Source organism: Mus musculus, chromosome 12 (genome assembly GCF_000001635.26).
Source record: "Mus musculus strain C57BL/6J chromosome 12, GRCm38.p6 C57BL/6J".
Classification (NCBI taxonomy): domain Eukaryota; kingdom Metazoa; phylum Chordata; class Mammalia; order Rodentia; family Muridae; genus Mus; species Mus musculus.
Window position 1 is genome coordinate 11,045,855 of NC_000078.6, and position 20,924 is coordinate 11,066,778.

General features: G+C 41.4%; 1 long non-coding RNA gene across 1 annotated transcript in view; it reads left to right on the plus strand.

Annotated features, from left to right (window-relative positions):
* Window positions 1-1,958: 1,958 nt before the first annotated feature.
* The window catches only part of 7420701I03Rik (RIKEN cDNA 7420701I03 gene), a 30,929-nt gene continuing 11,963 nt past the window's right edge, over window positions 1,959-20,924 (plus strand). The window contains exons 1-2 of the long non-coding RNA NR_045860.1: window positions 1,959-2,106; window positions 2,610-2,700. This is a non-coding gene — a long non-coding RNA (RIKEN cDNA 7420701I03 gene). The remainder of the gene's footprint in view (window positions 2,107-2,609; window positions 2,701-20,924) is intronic.

Sequence of the window (20,924 nt, forward strand, 5' to 3'; positions counted from 1 at the left end):
TCCAGCATCAAAACTTATTTCCTTGAACTTTACACTAAGTATACCTATTGCTCCTTCAGCGGGCTCTTCTTCAGTCAGCAAAACTACCATTTATGGAGACACTCAGCAAATAAGCAGGATTTACATTCTAACTCTGATTTTTCTTGTACTCTCCTCCTGCGCTTAATACATCTAGCATCATTTTTGCTGCTCATCAGGATAATACCACCACATTCGATCTTAGGTCTTATTCACATGCCCTGAGAATTACTCCACCACTCGCATTATGGAGTCTCCCAGCCTCTGAATATAAGGCCTTCACACAAGCAGATTAAACTGTCAGCAAGAAGGCTACTTTAAGAGTAGCCCCCAAACGACCTGTTTTCCAAACATGACAAAACAAGGAGACTGGTCCAAAATGTGACTCAACCATATTGCTAAGCTCCCTTCTCATTCAGCTGACCTTTTAAAAAGCAACATCTACTTGACAAAAGAAGCAGAGAGCTGATTTAGATTCTACCATTGGCTTCCTGCAGCACTGCAGATCAACTCTAGGATAGGGTCCATCTTCAAAAGTCTAGAGTCCAAGTACACACTGTAAGACACCCTGGTCCGAGGCCCTCTTCCCTCTCCAGTCCCATCTGCCATTGAGGCCAACTCCATCTCTGCCCCATCAGCTCAGATCTGTGTTGGATCCTTTCTGTCCACACAGCACATTTATAGGAAGTACATAAGAATGTATGTCATCATTCCAGTTGTCACCATCACCATTATCTCCATTCTATACCTGCTCTTCACTGCAAGTTTGACACTCTTCTAATCATGTTTTATAATCATTTAATTACACATCTCTATGTAAAATGTTAACTCCTGGAACAGAGAGTATCTGCACTGTGCTGGTCTCATTTCTGTGGCTTTGATAGGATACTCCAAGAAAAAACAACTGATAGAAGAAAGGGGTTCTTTGTTTTGTTTTCTTACCTTACAGTTACAGGTCGTAGTCCATCATGGTGGCAAAGTCAAGGCAGGAATTTCCAACAGCTAATCACACCACATCCACAGTCAACTGCAGAGAGCAATGAATGCATTTATGCTCACTTACTTGTGATCAGATTGGTTCTTACTCTTAGCAGTCTGGAAGCCCTGCTTAGAGAACAGTGCTGCCCACTGTGGATCAGGTTTTCCCACATCAATTAACTTATTAGCTTCCCCCACAGTCACAAACATAGGTCAACCCAATACAAACAACTCCTCACTGAGACTCTTTCCTGATGACTCTAGATTGTGTCAACTTGATAATGCTGACCATCTCATGTATAAAATAGCTGTTCCAGGAACAAATAAACTCTCAGATCTCAATAAATTAACACCATTGAAGCTCGTTTCCTGATTATTCAAAGCCCATGCACAATGAGTAAGCTATCTCCAATGGCTCTATCGAATGAACCAGATTCCCTAATTTAAAGATGAGACCAGCACCTAGGGCCTGGGATTCCTCTTCTGGGTCTTTGGTTTTCATCTAATGATGATGAAAGAAGGAGAAAATACGAGCTCGTTTTAGGAGACAGGAGCGCAAGTGGCTACATCACTCTTCTCAAACCTAATAACTAGAATCCTCTCATGCAATTTCACCTGACCTCTAATAGATTGAGAAATATGACTCAGTTATGTGCCTGAAGTGGAGGGAGGAAACCCCATCATGAGTACCATGCAGAGCCCTCACCATCGGAGCTCTGGACTTGTAGCAGTTATACGTGCTTCTTGAGAAATACTTTCTCCGTGAATAATTTACAGCTCAGTGGTTCTTCAGAAATATTTTCTTCACAAATAAATTACAGCTGATCTCTCGTGTTTAAGCAAGTTATTACTTTACTGCATCATGTGGCAGGCCTGAAACAGAGCAAGGAGACTAATGGTATGAAGATATGGAGGAGAGCTGCTGCAGCTGGGCACAATCAAGTGCTATCAATAGCCATGAAGGGCACAGGAGGATGGAGGGTAAACACTGAAGAGGAAGAGCAGGAAGTGAGACTCCTCATTTTCAGGAGGTAAGCCCATCTCAAGTTTCTTCGTGGGCCCTCCATCTAACCTCCTCTGGGATTTGAAACAAGTCAACTCCCTGATAAGGTACTTCTAAAGTTCCCCTTCACTCAGCCTTCAGTTTAGAGGTTTCATTTCTAGAAGCTTAAAAATGAGCAATAGAGTCTTACATTCCGTTCCTAATGCCTTCACGTGTTTCCCATATATCTCAGATCCCTAGAAAAATCTTTAAATGTTCTTGTTAAAGCTAAATAACTTTCTCATTTCTTAGCTGAAACCATTCCCCCATAATCCCTTGATTTCAACTTTTTATGGCATCCTTTAAACAAATTTAAATTTAGAGCTCAGACAGCTTAACAAACGACCCTTTAAAGGAATAGTATTTAATAGTGTTACCAATTACATAATCAAAGTTCAGAATGATATTAATAGAAGGTGGTAGGAGACCCAAAACACATCACATTGCTGGGATATGCTACAACTAACTTTAAATGTTTGCATGGAACAAACACTTTGGAATTGGATTGAAGCATTTTTTATATATATTTCCTGGTTGAAAATAACTATTAAGATCTTGTTTTGCATTTCAGGTCGGCACCAGGACTGGGTTACCTTGGACGCAGAGTCGGCAGACACCCCCACGGTCCCTAGAGGACTCTCCACACGATCTTTAAACCAATGGTGAGTGGAACACAACTTCTGTTCCAATCCAATCACACAGGACCTGAGAGAGCATTAGGGAAGCAGAAAACCGGCCTAACCAGGGGCACAAGTCCCTTCCAGTTAGTGCCAGCACAAGGACAGAAACTATGCCCTAGTTCTAGAGCTTTTAGGAGTGTTGTCAAGCTGCTAGTGTGTGCACTCTCTAGTTTCTTTTTGGAAGCACTCAGAGCTATGAGCTTTCCTTTTAGAAATGCTTTCATTATGTCCCATAAATTTAGAAATGTTGTGGCTTCATGTTCATTAAACTCTAAAAAGTCTTTAATTTCTTTCTTTATTCCTTCCTTGACCAAGATATCATTGAGAAGAGTATTGTTCAGTTTCCTCGTGAATGTTGGCTTTATATCATTTATGTTGTTATTGAAGATCAGCCTTAGTCCATGGTGATCTAATAGGATGCATGGGACAATTTCAATATTTTTGTATCTGTTGAGGCCTGTTTTGTGACCAATTATATGGTCAATTTTGGAGAAGGTGCCATAAGATGCTGAGAAGAAAGTATATGCTTTTGTTTTAGGACAAAATGTTCTGTAGATATCTGTTGAATCAATTTGTTTCATAACTTCTGTTAATTTCACTGTGTCCCTGCTTAGTTTCTGTTTCCATGATCTGTCCATTGATGAAAGTGGTGTGTTGAAGTCTCACACTATTATTGTGTGAGCTGCAATGTGTGCTTTCACCTTTACTAAACTTTCTTTAATGAATGTGGCTGCCTTTGCATTTGGAGCATAGATATTCAAATTGAGAGTTCCTCTTGGAAGATTTTACCTTTGATCAGTATGAAGTGTCCCTCCTTGTCTTTTTTGATAGCTTTGGGTTGGAAGTCGATTTTATTAGATATTAGAATGGCTACTCCAGCTTGTTTCTTCAGACCATTTGCTTGGAAAATTGTTTTCCAGCCTTTCATTCTGAGGTAGTGTCTGTCTTTTTCCCTGAGATGGGTTTCCTGTAAGCAGCAAAATGTTGGGTCCTATTTGTGTAACCAGTGTGTTAGTCTATGTCTTTTTAATGGGGAATTGAATCCATTGATATTAAGAGATATTAAGGAAAAGTAATTGTTGCTTCCTTTTATTTTTGTTGTTAGACTTGGCATTCTGTTATTCTGGCTGTCTTCTTTTAGGTTTGTTGAAAGATTACTTTCTTGCAAAAATGCTCAATAAAATTCTCACAAACAAAATCCAACAACACATCAAAACAATCATCCATCCTGACCAAGTAGGTTTCATTCCAGGGATGGTTTAATATACAGAAATCCATCAACATAATCCATTATACAAACAAACTCAAAGACAAAAACCACATGATCATCTACTTAGATGCTGAGAAAGCATTTGAAAAAATCCAACACCCATTCATGATAAAAGTCCTAGAAAGATCAGGAATTCAAGGCCCATACCTAAACATGATAAAAGCAATCTACAGCAAACCAGTAGCCAACATCAAAGTAAATGGTGAGAAGCTGGAAGCAATCCCACTAAAATCAGTGACTAGACAAGGCTGCTCACTTTCTCCCTACCTATTCAACATTGTACTTGAAATCCTAGCCAGGGCAATTCGACTACAAAAGGAGATCAAGGGAATACAAATTGGAAAGGAAGAAGTCAAAATATCACTTTTTGCAGATGATATGATAGTATATATAAGTGACCCTAAAAATTCCACCACAGGACTCCTAAACCTGATAAACAGGTTCAATGAAGTAGGTGGATATAAAATTAACTCAAACAAGTCTTCTCTACACAAAGGATAAACAGGCTGAGAAAGAAATTAGGGGAACAACACCCTTCTCAATAGTCACAAATAATATAAAATACATTGGCATGACTCTAAGGAAGTGAAAGATCTGTGTGATAAGAATTTCAAGTCTCTGAAGAAAGAAATTAAAGAAGCTCTCAGAAGATGGAAAGATCTCCCATGCTCATGGATTGGCAGCATTAATATAATAAAAATGGCTATCTTATCAAAAGCTATCTACAGATTCAATGCAATCCCCATCAAAATTCCAACTCAATTCTTCAACGAATTAGAAAGAGCAATCTGCAAATTCATCTGGAATAACAAAAAACCTAGGATAGCAAAAACTCTTCTCTAGGATAAAAGAACCTCTGGTGGAATCGCCATGCCTGACCTAAAGCAATTGTGATAAAAACTGCATGGTACTGGTATAGTGACAGACAAGTAGAGCAATGGAATAGAATTGAAGACCCAGAAATGAACCTACACACCTATTGTTGCTTGATCTTTGACAAGAGAGCTAAAACCATCCAGTGGAAAAAGGACAGCATTTTCAACAAATGGTGCTGGCACAACTGGTGGTTAGCATGTAGATGAATGCGAATTGATCCATTTCTATCTCCTTGTACTAAGGTCAAATCTAAGTGGGAAAAAGAACTCCACATAAAACCAGAGATACTGAAACTTATAAAGGAGAAAGTAGGGTAAAGCTTTGAAGATATGGGCACAGGGGGAAAATTCCTGAATAGAACAGCAATGGCTTGTGATGTAAAATCAAGAATCAACAAATGGGACCTTATAAAATTACAAAGCTTCTGTAAGACAAAAGACACCGTCAATAAGACACAAAGGCCAACAACAGATTGGGAAAGGATCTTTACCTATTCTAAATCAGATAGGGGACTAATATCCAATATATATAAAGAACTCAAGAAGGTGGACTCCAGAAAATCAAATAACCCCATTAAATAATGGGGCTCAGAGCTAAACAAAGAATTCTCACCTGAGGAATACCGAATGGCTGAGGAGCACCTGAAAAAATGTTCAGCATCCTTAATCATCAGGGAAATGAAAATCAAAACAACCCTGAGATTCCACCTCACACCAATCAGAATGGCTAAGATCAAAATTTCAGGTGACAGCAGATGCTGGCGAGGATGTGGGGAAAGAGGAACACTCCTCCATTGTTGGTGGGATTGCAAGCTTGTACAACCCCTCTGGAAATCCGTCTGGCGGTTCCTCAGAAAATTGGACATACTACTACCAGAGGATTCCACGATACCTCTCCTGGGCATATATCCAGAAGATGTTCCAACCAGTAAGAAGGACACATGCTCCACTATGTTCATAGCAGCCTTATTTATAATAGCCAGAAGCTGGAAAGAACCCAGATGCCCCTCAACAGAGGAATGGATACAGAAAATGTGGTACATTTACACAATGGAGTACTAATCAGCTATTAAAAAGAATGAATTTATGAAATTCCTAGGCAAATGGTTGGACCTGGAGGGCATCACCCTGAGTGAGGTAACCCAATCACAAAAGAACTCACATGATATGTACTCACTGATAAGTGGATTTTAGCCCAGAAACTTAGGATACCCAAGATACAATTTGCAAAACACATGAAACTCAAGAATGAAGACCAAAGTGTGGGCTCTTTGCCCCTTCTTAGAATTGGTAACAAAACACCCATGAAAGGAGTTACAGAGACAAAGTTTGGAGCTGAGATGAAAGGATGGATCATCCAGAGACTGCCGCACCCGGGGATCCATCCCATAATCAGCCACCAAACACAGACACGATTGCATACACCAGCAAGATTTTGCTGAAAGGACCCTGATATAGCTGTCTCTTGTGAGGCTATGCCAGGGCCTAGCAAACACAGAAGTGGATGCTCACAGTCAGCTATTGGATGGAACACAGGGCCCCCAATGGAGAAGCTAGAGAAAGTACCCACAGAGCTAAAGGGGTCTGCAACCCTATAGGTGGAACAACAATTTGATCTAACCAGTACCTCCCCCAGAGCTCGTGTCTCTAGCTGCATATGTAGCAGAAGATGGCCTAGTCGGCCGTCATTGGGAAGTGAGGCCCCTGGGTCTTGCAAACTTTATATGCTCCAGTACAGGGGAGCACCAGGGCCAAGAAGTGGGAGTGGGTGGGTAGGGGAGTAGGGTGGGGAGGGTAAGGGGAACTTTTGGGATAGCATTTGAAATGTAAATGAAGAAAATACCTAATAAAAAAAATAGAAAAAAAAAGGATCTTTGTTTTCTAATAAGTGTAATGTACTAAAACATCTAATCAAATGATCCACAATAGATGATGTGCTGAAGTATAGAATTACCACCTATGAGCTCTCAGCTTTACGGAATGTGGACTCCAACCTAGAGGACAGAACATTCTAGTCCTGAGTTGTAGCCTCCCTCAGCCCTGAAGCAGGCTGATCCAGACTTTGACCTTGCTGCCACTAAGAAGGAGATTACCTAGGGTGGAGCCTTTTGTTGGATGGCTCTTTTGTTCTGCCACCTGCCACTGCTCTCTCCAAGACACTGCTACCCACTGAGAAGCCCTGAGATATTCCAGAGGAACATCCTATTCTGCACATCGCCTACAGGCTGGCTCCAGACACCAAGAATGAACTGGCGGGGGATGGGCCTTCCCCTTTTATAAGTAGACTCTCTTAGTAAACTGGCAGGCCTTGAACAGAATCATGTCTTGGTCTCCATTAATCTCTCGCCATCTAAGTCTCTTTCAGTCCCAGCCTGCCTCCCTGGTGTACCAGGTTCAAGTAGGCTGCAGGCCGGCATACAACACTGAGTCACAGGGGATGTGAGCTAAACATCCTACTGTAACTTCTCCCAACAAAGCACTCCTCTTCCCTTTACCATGCCCTCAGTCCACATGCAAGTGTAAGGCTCAGGAGTCAGGCTCACCATACTACATCTGCTTTTTAATTACAACAGAGAGACAGAGCTGTGAAGCAAAGGATCATACCAGTGTTTGCCTTCAGGCCTCTAACCTGGTACTGATGGCATGCAGGTAACAGGTCCTTCATTACACCTGTGGTCTTCACTATCAGCCAACATTCAAATAGTCTTTTCTGCAAACTTGTCATTGATTCATTGTGACACTGGCCATGCTCAGGGAGCTGGCTGGTCTCCTTGCTAGCTGCTGTAAAGCACAAAACACTCTTCAAGAAACTGATAAGCTGATTAAAAGAAAAAAGCTTATAGAAACCAATAAATATATTTTAATAAACATTTACTAAATGCATGTTGATGCTAAATATTGCACATAGTCTGAGGATTAAGGTGTATAAAATAGGATGTCTTATGGTTGCTTTTGCTGGGATGGAACACCACAACCAAATCAACATGGGGAAAAGGGAGTTAAATTGATTTCATAGCGTTGTTCATCATTGAAGGAAATCAGAGCAGGAACTTGGAGGCAGGAACTGATGCAGTAGCCATGGAGGGGTGCTGCTTATTGGCTCACTCCTCATGGTTTGTACATCCTGCTTTCTTAAAGAACCCAGGATCACCAGCCTAAGGGACTTATTTTTTTATTAGATATTTTCTTTATTTACATTTCAAATTTTATCTCATGTCCCCTCTAAAAGCCCCCCTATCCCATCCCCCCACCCTGCTACTAACCCACCCACTCCTGCTTTCCTGTCCTGGCATTCCCCTACACTGGGGCCCTTCACAGGACCAAGGTCCTCTCCTCTACACTGATATCCCACAAGAACATCCTCTGCTACATATGCAGCTGGAGCCATGAGTCCCTCCATGTGTGCTCTTTGGTTGGTGGTTTAGTCTCTAGGAGCTCTATGGGTACTGGTTGGTTCATATTGTCGTTCCTTCTATGGAGCTGCAAACCCCTTCAGCTCCTTGAGTCCTTTCTTTAGCTCCTCCATTGGGGACCCTGTGCTCAGTCCCATGGATGGCTGTGTACATTCACCTCTGTATTTGTCAGGCACTGGCAGAGCCTCTCAGGAGACAGTTTTATCAGGGTCAGCAAGCACTTATTGGCATCCACAATAGTGTCTGAGTGTGGTAACTCAGTATATGAGTTTGGATCCCCAGGTGGGACAGACACTGGATGGCCTTTCCTTCAGTTTCTGCCCCAAACATTGTCTCTGTATCTCCTCCCATGGGTAGTCTGGGTGCTGCTCCGATCAATCACTAATTAAGAAAATTCCCTACAGGCTTGCCTACAGCCCAGTCTTATGGAGGCATTTTCTTCATTGAGGTTCCCTCCTCTCAGATGACTTTAGCTTGGGTCAAATTGACATAAAACCAGCCAGCACATAGGGGGAAACTGACACCAACAATATGTGAATAAGATCTGTGTGAATAAAGCACTTGCCTGTGGATATGGTCATGATATTGTCAGGAGTGGTAATAAATTATAACAAAAGTACAAAAGCACTTATTGAGTGGTTATATGCCTTATAGAAAACATACTAATTGTTTTATATCCTCAATAACTTTATAAGTGATAGTATGATTATCTCATGTTATTGAGAAAACTAGTGCAGAGAGCAATAACTTTCCCAAGGTCACTCATATCGAGGAGAATGGAAAGAATGTAGTAGGTTAGAAATATTTAGGATGTGAAGAAAGTGGGAGCAGGGACGCATCCTTAGAAAAGGTGACATTGCTAATTCTTGCAGAATAGAGGATTGCAGAGGAGGAAGAAAGTAGAAGCTACATCGCTGGCAAAGGCTCTGAGGAAGGAGGGGATGTGTAACACTCAAACTGAACTGTCCTAGACTGGAACTCAGGGGAAGCGCATGCAAAGGGAAATGTAGAAAGATGTGCAAGAACACAGGGGACAGAGTTCCAAATCTGCATTGCACTTGGGAGTATGGACATTTGATCGCAGAGGGAGGGAAGGAATACCCATTCCACGGACAGCTTGCTGTTGTTGTTAAACACTGGTCTCCACTCAAAGATCTCTCCCTACCCTCTTCTCATTTCCATGTACCTGACAATGCCATTTTTCATTTGATTAATAAACTCCTCTCCTTGTCCGATCAGGCTTTAAGAGAGTCTCGGAAATGGTCGCAATTCCAAATATATGCTCACTTTAAAGTGAGTTGAGAGCGTGTCATTTTAATTAAAATTCACCAGAGTTTAAAATAATAAAAACTGCACATTGGACAAATACCATATTTTATAAAGTTAAAGGCTAAATTATGGGATGGAGCTCCCTAAAAGGAATTGCATTTATTGAAAAGATGGTGGAAATAAAGATGAAGAAGAGAAAAAAAAGATGAAGATGAAGACAAAGAAGGTCATAGTATTTGGCTACAAGCACTTTAGAAAAGCAACTCAGAACTCCCACTAGAGACAATCCACGCAACTGACACACCCAAGATGCTCTGTTTCCAACATGGGGTTCATGTCATTTCCCCATGACCAGAAACCATGATATGGAATTGTTCACTGGTGTCACTGGGCATAGGACTCTCTATTCTGCCTAACCTGTGTATCCAACCGACTGCCTTTCTATTGAATTTTCCACATAAGTAGTTGGGGGCTGCTACTCACAAGTACCTTCATATAAGCCCAATCAACTTTGTACACAATTGCTCTTTAATCTATAACAAAAGAAGAGCTAATGAAAGGCCACTGTGTCATCTTGTAGACAGACCAATGAATGGGGTGAGAAGAAGAAGCCAGTTTGAGACAGAAGTCTGCACATGGTCTAATCAGTTAAAAGGAAGAGCATTTAAAAAATAAAAATAAAAATAAAAATAAATAAAAGGAAGAACATTTAAAAAGCATTAATAATGAAAAACAATAATAAAAGCAAGTGATCTGTTAAGCTAAAATTTTCAAATAATTACAGATAAAATCCAGCTCTCTGTATGGTAGAACACTTCTGCTGTAGTCCTGTCCCTTTTGTGTCGCTGAGGTGCCCAGCGGACAGGTGGATCTCAGTGGGATATAGTGTCTGTCTTTTTCAGTTTGGTAAGCATCACTGACCTAAGACAATTATCAGAAAGCATCCCTGTTTACCATTATTTCCTGAGTAGTGTCCTCCCAAACTCAAGAAATACTCCATACAGCTCACTGGGTTTCTGAAGATGTACTCAAGGGCTTCAAGGGACATTCCATGTTACTGGGGGAAGGAGAGATTAAACATGGATTGATCCAACCATGTTGTGAGCCATGGAACTCATTCTGTGGGTTGGAAATGGAGCCTCCACTGGAAAAAAAAAGGGGGGTGCGGGTAGGAGATGATATGAAGAGGAAAATAATAGTTGTGTGGATTAAAGTAAAATAAAGCCAGTGTTCTTCAGTAGTTTATATCCATGATGTCCTAATATTTGTGACTACAGTGTCCATGGCCTATGAAGAACCAAGGGAAACATCAATGTCTGAAAAACATTTCAAATGATTCCACTCTTTTTTTTTTAAGGGATTGAAGCTAAGCACTCGCATATGCTAGGCAAGCTTTCGATCACTGGACTATATCCTCAGCAATATTCTTACTAGGTTGTCCAAGCTGCCTTTGAATTCATATTGTGGTCCACCCTGGCCTTAGAGTTAGGGCACTTCTGCCTCAATCTGTCAAGTACCTGGGATTTCAGACCTGCACTATGAGGCCCAATTCAAATAACTTCCAAAATTTTCTCTCTCCCTCTCCCTCTCCCTCTCCCTCTCCCTCTCCCTCTCCCTCTCCCTCTCCCTCTCCCTCTCCCTCTCCCTCTCCCTCTCCCTCTCCCTCTCCCTCCCTCTCTCTCTCCCTCTCTCTCTCTTCCTCCTCCTCTTCCTCCTCCTCTACTCTCCTCTTCCCTCCCTCCCTCTCTCCCTCCCTCCCATTTGCAAATTACCTTAATAAAAATGCCCCTTCCACCTCTCCTCTCCTGGCCACCGCTCTCCATTCCTCACTACAGATTTTTAGAGTGAAGAAAAACTTCCAGGCAGCAGATTGGGAGGTGGGTGTCACAGTAGGATGCCAACAGCAGATTTTCATCTGCGAGGAAGAGGTCTGAACACTTCTAAGTTAATCACTTCTATCCTCTCCCATCCTTACTTAATTAAGTACTAACTGAATAGCAGAAGAGTAAGTGCTGTGGGAATTCTAAAAGGAAATATCAATGGAACTGAAAATGCTCAGTGACTTGTGCTACTAGTTCTACTTCAATCAAAATTTCTCAGCAAGTAAAAATATGGGCCACTGTAGGGGTCCTCTGGAAGCCTAATACTACAGAAGCTTCCTAAAATATATCCATCTGTGAAGGCTATCTAAATGAAGTCACCAAAGAATGGAGGAGACAGAATACCTACTGAAAAGTTCTCACCAAGAAATGAAGCTCCCAATATAATAAATTATATCTAACTGAGTTGTTGGCCAAAGAGGTCCCATAGGAATGCTCAAACAACCCAGATTATTGATTACCAAGATGATTGATTGCTTTCCACAAACTGATGGTAAAGCCATATTGCTGAATCCAACATCTACATAAATCATTGAACATGAACTGAAGCTGATGTCTTCCGAGAGCCTTCCTCCCTACAAGCCAGTGCTCATAGTACTAGAAGGTACTCTGCATGATACCAAAGGAGAAAGGCAACCATTAACCCAAACACTTAAATCAATGATGGTAACTTGCCTGCAAGACATGCTGGTATAACAGTGGCACAATGTTTGAAGCATAACCAACCAATATCTTATTTTCATTAAGCTCTAATTCAGAAGATAGAACCCATACCTGCTACAATTCAGATGTCCAAGACCCTGAGACCAGATAGGCCATAGACTTGAAGAAAAATCAAGTACTATTTTTCTGTTAAAGGAACATAGCAAAAAATTGACTCCTAATGATGTTCTGCTATACTCCTAGGTCAGTATCTTGCTCAGCCATCATCAGAGAAGCTCTCCCCTGCAGCATATGAGAATAAATAGAGACCCACAGCTGGACAATTCACAGAGAGTGAGAGAACTTGGAACAGTCAGTGCTGAATGGGGCATCTCCAGCAAATCTCACCCCTCAGGGCTCAAGGAAGAGGAAGCAGAAAGAGTGTAAGAGTCAGAGGGGATGGAAGGCACCAATGAAACAAGACCTTCTAAACACAGCAAGGCCCATGCACATATGAACTCACAGAAACTGTGACAACATGCACAGGCCTGTACAGGTCAGAACCAGATGGGGTGGAGATGAGATGAGATGGGAAGCCCCCAACCCTTGTGGGACCATAAAAGGCAGTCTGTGTTCTGGTCAAGCGAGGCTTAATCTGGAGACCCAGTAGAAAATTCTACAAGGGACGGAACAGTGAGCTATGTCCCCAGACACAAATGCCTGACACCACAAGCCCTCAACTCCATCATCCTGTGACTACCAGTCATGTAGACAATGTCCCAAGCCACTGGTATTCTGGCTACAGCCAGGTAAGCTCCTCCCCACAGTTATCTGGCAACAGCAAGGTAGCCCTGCCCACTATAAAAGGGGCTGCTTGGCCCCTCCTCTCTCTCTTGCTAGCCCACTTGTTCCCTCTCTTCCCCTTCCTTTTCCCCTTTCTCCACGTGGTCATGGTCAGCCTCTACTTCTCTACCTTTTCTCTCTCTGTGTTTTCTACAATAAAGGCCTAAAACCATAGACTGCCTCCTTTCATCTAGACTCGACATGCTAGAGCAATGGAATAGGCCTTCCCCTAAAGAGCCGTGCTTATCTCTCACAGGAAGGCCCCTCAGTGTTTTCGGCCTCCAGGCTGGAACAAAGACTCTTGTCCGCATGGGAGCCACCCAGCACCTTCTCCCCTGCCCCTTTTCCCTTCAACTTGGGGCAGACCGAGCCACACCCATTCTCAGCTCTTCCTCAGTGTCCAGCAACATCCTGTGATGCCCAAGAGCTAGAGCCTGTCATCCCTGGCTTCTGTGAGGCCCAGGGACTCCAGACTGCTCCCTCGCCACCCCCACGGACTGGTGTTCCATGGCTTCCCACAGCCAGATGCCCACCCGGACAGAGTGGAGAGCATGCGGCTCCCCCTCCAACCCCCCCCAACCCCCCCGCATTGGGGCAGTCCCCCGCATCGGCCTGCCCAGAGCCCTGGAGCTCTGGCAGGATTTGGGTCATCTCTCCCACTCCCTATCTCCAATTGACAGTTACCTTTTGAATGAAAAATTAGTTATCGCTAGCGAAGTCTCACTGGGGATATAAACCATTCTTAAGGTTTGTACATGCCCAGTAGTAGATGGCCACCACAAAACTAACTCAATGCATTTTTAGAGGTTTGGATAGTTTGCTTTTGGTTTTGTTTTTATCTTATAATGTTTTGTCAGGGATTTTTTTTCTTTTTCCATTTTTTTTTTCTTTTTCCTTCTTTTCTATCTTTTTCTCTCTTTTTTTTCTTTCATTACACCTTACAGGCTCTTTGCATATATATGATGGCTTCCAGTTTTGTGTTATGGGATTCTTGTTTGTGTGAAGCATGTGTCTGTGCATCTATGTGTGTGTTATGCTTTCTCTTTGACTCTTTTTCTTCTGTTTGTTTTATCCTCTCTCAATTTGTTTGACTTTGTTTTATCTTATGTTTTTATTTGTTTGTTTGTTTGTTTGTTTGTTTGTTTATTCTGTAGATGCCTGTTTGTTTTCTAAGGACAGAAAGGATGTGGACTTAGATGGGAGGGAAAGGAGGGATTTGAAGGATTTCGAGGGACTGTAATCAGAATATATCTTATGAAAAAATCTATTTTCAGTAAAAGAAGAGTAGAAAAAATTCTAGCTAGGAAACATTTTATATTTGACTTATACACATACTCAGGTAAAATCACTTTGTTTCTGATGCTATAAAAACTTGAATATTAAATTACTTCTTATTTCTTACACTAAATGATACATAATAAAATATCAAAGTGTCATAATGACTCCATAACAAATTACTTTCATGTATTATTTATTTGATTAGCACTAAGATATATATATATATGTATATATATATATTCTACTGTGTATTATTTTATTTATTACTGACAAGACAAAAAAAAACCCACATTAGAAACACCCCTATCTGAAGATAAACTAGATAGTCTAGAGAAACTAGGTCATGGTCCCAGAACTAGAAAAGTAACCCAGTCGTCTGAATGTTAATCTTCAATGTCCTAGTTGGGGTTTCTATAAAACACGATGACCATAAGCAAATTAGGAAGGAAGAGGTTTATGTTGCTTACATATCCACAGCACAGCCTATAATCAAAAAAAGGCAGGACAGGAATGAAAACAGAAGCCATGGAAGAGCACTGGTTACCAGCTTGCACAGTCTGATTTCTTACATCATGTAGGACTTCTTCCAATGAACTGGGACCACACCCATCAATCTTTAATCACCAAAATGCACAACATCTTTGCCTGTAAGCAAATCTTTATAGAGGCATTTTCTCAATTAAGAGTCCCATTTCCCAAACGTTTCTAGCTTGTCTGTCAAGTTGAGGTAAAACTAATCAACACATTTAGCTTTGAGGACTCATAGCTGTTAGATATGGCTTCCTTTATACCACCCACCTAGTTTTGATTCATACACTAGAAAAAATGTTCATGAAGCACCAGGGCCATGACTTCAGCAGCAGTAGGCATCAAATATGTCTTTCATGAATGGAGCCAGATATCTGGCCAGGAAATGGCTTACATCAGTTACCTGCTGTAGCTCTCCAAGCACCCTTTTGGCTTCTGTATCAATGGTACCAAGGATATGAATTTTTTTACCAGAAATAAGAAAAGTAGAGTATGGGAGTAGAGAGATGACGCAGTTGGTAAAGTGCTTGGTTTGGAAGCTTGAGGACCTGAATCCAATCCTAGCACCTACCTAAAAAGCCAAGCATCATGCTGTGAATGTATAACCCCTGTGCTGGGAGCCTTAAGGCTCTCTAGCCAGACAATGCAGCCTAAATAGCAAGTGCCAGGTCTAAGCAGGAAACCCTGACTTATGAAACAAGATAGACAGCTCCTGGGGAATGGAAGCCAAGCTTGAACTCCTGACTTCATGTGCATGCATGTCTTCACACCTCCTACGCACAGAAATATACATTTTAAACATACACACACATAGCAGGAAAGGGGTATTCTGAACCCTTGTAAAACTTTACTTGATAATTCTGGTAGAGAAGCAAATATGAGCAATCCTCATACTGGATGACCCTCAGAAGGCTTCCAGGAAAAAAATATTCCTTGTGGTTCCAAACAGCCAGCTGCAGCCCAGACTTATGAATACCTATTCTTTTATTCAGGCACTTAGGAAAGCACAGGGGGTTTTAATAGAGAGAGCAAGACATTCCGCACTGAAAAGCTCACTTCAGGGCATCTAATGAAGAACGGGCTGCTTCAAATATTTAGAGCTGAGCTAAGACACAAAACCCACAACAAGGAGTCTATCAGATGCATCTTCATTTGTCTGTGGCGAGAAACTGCAGTGAACAGGAAGTAGTTTTCAATTAGCCAGTGGTGCAATACATGCCTGAGCCCTCAGTAATCATCATTCAGAAGTAAATAGGATTTGCCTTAATGGGCAAGATGTCCGTAAAGCCTGTTTGGAACCAAATCCACATATATTGATGAAGCCACATTCAAGTGTCTGAGGTCATTTGAATGAGAATGAATGTCCCTGCCCCATAGGTTTATATGTTTGCATGCTTAGTCCCCAGCTGAACTGTTTGCAAGGATTAGGAGGTGTGGCCTTGTTGAAGGAGGTGTTTCACTGAAGGTGGACTTTGAGGTTTCAAAAGTCCGCACGAGATCCAGTCTCCCCAGTTCACCCTTCACTTTTGCTGCTGCTACTGCAGCGGCAGAGGTGGAGACGATGGCTGCTGCCTAAGTTCTAGATGTAAAGCTCTCAGCTAGTAGTATTCTAGCACCATCCTGCCTACATGCCACCATGCTCCCTGCCATGATAATAATGGACTGATCCTCTGAAACTGTAAGCACAACCCAATTAAATGCATTCTTTTTATAAAAGTTGCCTTGGTTGCGGTGTTTCCTCTCAGCAATAGAGTACTAAGACAGAGTCTCTCTACCATCCCGGGCTGGTGATTTCAGGATACACAGAGTCTAAGTTGAAAAGAGCAGTGACTGTGGGAGCTTGCTGGAAGCAAAAATCATGCTGGATTGGAGAAGGGGAAAGGTGAGAAAGGAGTCAGAGTTAGAAAAAGAGCAGGTACATTGCCCCAAGGAAGTCTTCCTCATTCCCCAGGAAACATTCAATAGTGGATTAACAGAGGCAGAGGAGTGACACCGAAAACCAAATGTTAACACCACATTGCCTCTGAGTCCTCCTGGCTTCGATCACCAGAGCAGAGAAAACCTTCTAATCCATTACCATCTACCTCTACTCACCAAGCTAATAGGAGTGTGTCCAATCAGGATCTCCGTTCTAAAAGCCTAGAGACACATAAACTTCTCGACATGCTGTCATAACATAACCAGTATTTCCATAATAAACATGGCCTGTTGCCTCTGCAGATTTTCCATGGGCAGGACACTTTTTACCAAGGACTACTTCACAGCCAGTTAATGCCTCCTTTTAGGTTCTTCTGTTCACAACTGATTTCTGATTTATGCTTGGGGAGGGGAGAGAAGCGCTTGGCCCACTTGAAGAAATGTTTCTCTATGAGTATAATAAGAATAACTGTAGGAGAAGCCAGTCATCTTTGGCAATAGCATTACAGAGTTAATGACAGTCTTTTCATTTTAGGACCTCATAATAAAATCCTGGGACAGGGGTTGTCAGTAGTAAAATGTTTACAGGCACAGTAAAGAAAATTAGAGCAAACGAAGAAACTCTGTCCTCTGCCTGGGTTTTTCGGCCCTGAGCCCTCATCCCTGAGGCCACCACTTTCAGGTCTGAGCCCCTTAATGTATTCTAAGCCACAATTCTGAAGAACATGCTCACTGTATCCTGACTGCCGTGCTGTTTAGATGTTATCTGCCAGCTTATCGCTAATGAGAATAAAGAGACGAGCAGCAGATGTCTGCACACACATTGTCCAGTTTTCAAATATGTGCTGTCACATTTCCAGTTAACTCATTATTCGGTGTTCACATTATAAGAAATATGAGAATGGTATTCGTAGATCAGATAGGCACCATGATTTCAACCTATTTCCCTGAGAACTTTATATAATTCCTAGAAAATAATTACCTTAGATTTTCCAAAAATATCTACCATACAGTTTCTCTCATATGCTCCAACCTATTCTTCTCAATATCAGATGCATCAAGTAATTTATATGTTCCTTTCATATATGTTGTAATGGAGATTAAACAGGACATAGTCCCCCGAAGATGCTGGGTATTTAAGGCTTGCTTTCCAGGTGGAGGTACTGTTCAGTGCTTACTCAATCATAAGGGTGATACACTCACTTATCAATGGCTTAAACTCTTAATGAGTTCATGGTTGAATGAGCTACAAGAGGTGGGGCCTAGTTAGAGGAAGTGGGTCATGGGAGCTTACCATGGAAGGCAATATCTTAAAGCCTTTCCAATCTTTCATGTTCTCTCCCTGCCGCCCTGAGGTGAGCAGCTTCCTTACCCTCCTAGCAATGACAATCTATTTCACTACAGGCATAACAGCAATAGAGGCAGCCACCATGAACTAACACACACTTCTCAAGCCAAAAGCCAAACAGACCTTTCTTTCTTTATGTAGATTTTCCTAGGTATTTCGGCATAGAGGTGAAGAAGCGACAGACACATGTGTCACTGCACACGAGTGAACACAATCTTTGGAGTATCTTCTGAGGTGCTTGTGTCTTCTTCCGTCCCAACTTGGTGCCCTCTTGCCTATGACCTGAATCACATGCCAAGATTTCTCTACCAAAACATCACTAGGATCACCCTCCATGTTCTTCCTGAGCAATTCAATTGATTTTGGACTTTAAATTGTCTTTATCTTATCTTTGTGATTTACTGACACTTTGACTGGTTGTACAGTGGTGAAGTAGAAATTAATTTTTCTCAAAAAGTTAAAGTTACCCAATGTCACTTTCTGGTTTCTCACTAGTGTTGGAGAAATATGTTTTAGGGCTTAGAAGATGGCTCAGGTAAAGTGTAAAGTGATCACTCTTAAAAGTATGAAGGCCTGAGTTTGGGTCTCCCCATGTACATAAAAGCTGGATGAGTGTATGTCCCTTGATTGAGAAGCATAGAATGGATAGCTAAGCCAACCAGATCAGCAAGCTCTGGGTTCGATATGGTGTGGAGTGATCCAGAAAAATACCTGATGCCAGCCTCTGTTCTAAATGCTTGCACATACTCATGAATGTACACGCACATACACAGAAACATCCCAGGTATACACATTTGCACACTCTCATGGGAACATGCATTTACTGAGAACAGCACACACCACACACACACACAAGTTTTAATTCTTCTTCCTTTTTTATGTAAACTCTTTTTTTCTTTGGGGAGAAATTCACAGCACCCTGAGACAGTATTTTGCCTCTTAGAAAACTTACATTTTTAAAATTCACAGATTGGGCACTGTGTGACTCTTTAAATATGGATACACATTTGGTCCATTATTTCTAATCAGTTTTTTTAAAAATTATGTTCTGTTTTCTCCCATCTTCTTTCCTTGTGGCCATTCCATAACATCTGATATCAGGGAATATACATTGATTTTTTTTAATGTTTTCCTGTTTTGCAACTTTCTGATCCAGTTCACTAAACATTTATCTAAGCTGATCTTCTAAACCTTCAAATGAATTATTAAAAGTTTGCCCATCATAGTTTAAATTTCTCTATAATAATATGCTAAATAGAAAGGAAGGAAAGGGGAGGAGGGAATAGGAGAGATGGGAGAGGAGGAAGAGGAACTCCAGAACATTCTGCACCTCTCCCAGGCTTCTGTATGAGGAATGCCGGACTTGGGGGAGACGCAAGTGTTGCTCTTTTGATTTCTAGAAACTAATTCATTGTCTCATAAGCACTACCTTTCTGTCTCCCAAGGGCATGCTCACATGATTTAATTATTGTATATTCATTATACCTAGAGATGGGTTTTATGGCTACATTTTCATCTTGGATATCCTGTAATTTGACCAAATTCATATCCTCACTCCCTTTATTCATTGTCATTACTCCCAGAGAGTCCCACCTCTATTTTCATGTCCTAGATAACATGTATAACATGTGCCTATATGTAAAAAAAAAAAAAAAAATCTCAGACTCAGAACTGAGACAAAACATGCCGTATTTGTCTTTCTGAGTCCCAATTTTCTTAATATGTTCATCTCTAGTTGTACCAATTTTCCTTCAGTGGGCATAATCTTAATCTTTATCATGGCTAAATAGAACTCCATTATATAGACAAACCAAATTTCTTACTCTATTCATTCATTAATGGACACATAGGCCAATTCCATAACTTGGCTATTGTGCATAATATGTCAGTAGACATAAGTGGGCAATTACCTCTGTGCTATATTGTTAAGAGCCTTTTAGGTGCACATCCAGTGTGCTGGCTAGTTTTATGTCAACCTATCACAAGCTAGAGTCATCTGAGTATAGGGTTCCTCAACTGAGAAAATGTTCCATGAGACTGGGCTGTAGGCATGCTAATAGGGCATTTTCTTGATTAGTAATTGATGTGGGAGGGCCTAACCCAATGGGGGTTGACACCATCCTTAGGTGAGTGGTCCTAAGTTCTATAAGAAAGCAGGCTGAGGGCTGGAGAGATGGTTCAGCGGTTAAGACTGACTGCTCTTCCAGAGGTCCTGAGATCAATTCTCAGCAACCACATGGTGGCTCACAACCATCTGTAATGGGATCTGATGCCCTCTTCTGGTGTGAGATCAACACTGTACTCACCTATATGAAATAAATAAATAAATAAATAAATCTTAAAAAGAAAAGAAAAGAAAAAGAAGTCTCATTTACAAGAAGGAAGGAAAGAAGGAAAGAAGGAAAGAAGGAAGGAAAGAAAGAAAGAAAGAAAGGAAGGAAGGAAGGAAGGAAGGAAGAAAGAAAGAAAGAAAGAAAGAAAGAAAGAAAGAAAGAAAGAAAGAAAGAAAGAAAGAAAGAGAGAGAGGGGGAGAAGGAGGGAGGGAGAGAGGGAGGGAGGGAGGAAGGGAGGGAGGAAAGAAAGAAAGAAAGAAAGAAAGAAAGAAAGAAAGAAAGAAAGAAAGAAAGAAAGAAAGGATGGTTAGCAAATCTTAAGGAACAAGCCAGTAAGCAGCACTCCTCCATGGTCTCGGCATCAGCTCCTGCCCCCAGGTTCAAGCCCTGCTTGAAGTCCTGTATTGACTTCCATCAATGACAGACTGTGATACAGAAATGTAAGCCAAATAAACCCTTTCCTCCCCAACTTGTTTTAGTCCTGGTATTTCTTCATAGCAATAATATCCCTAACTATGGCATCCAGAAATAGTATATCTAGGTCATATGATAATTCTAGCTTCAGATATTTTTGAGAGCCTTTCATGCTGGTTGACATTCCCACCAGCAG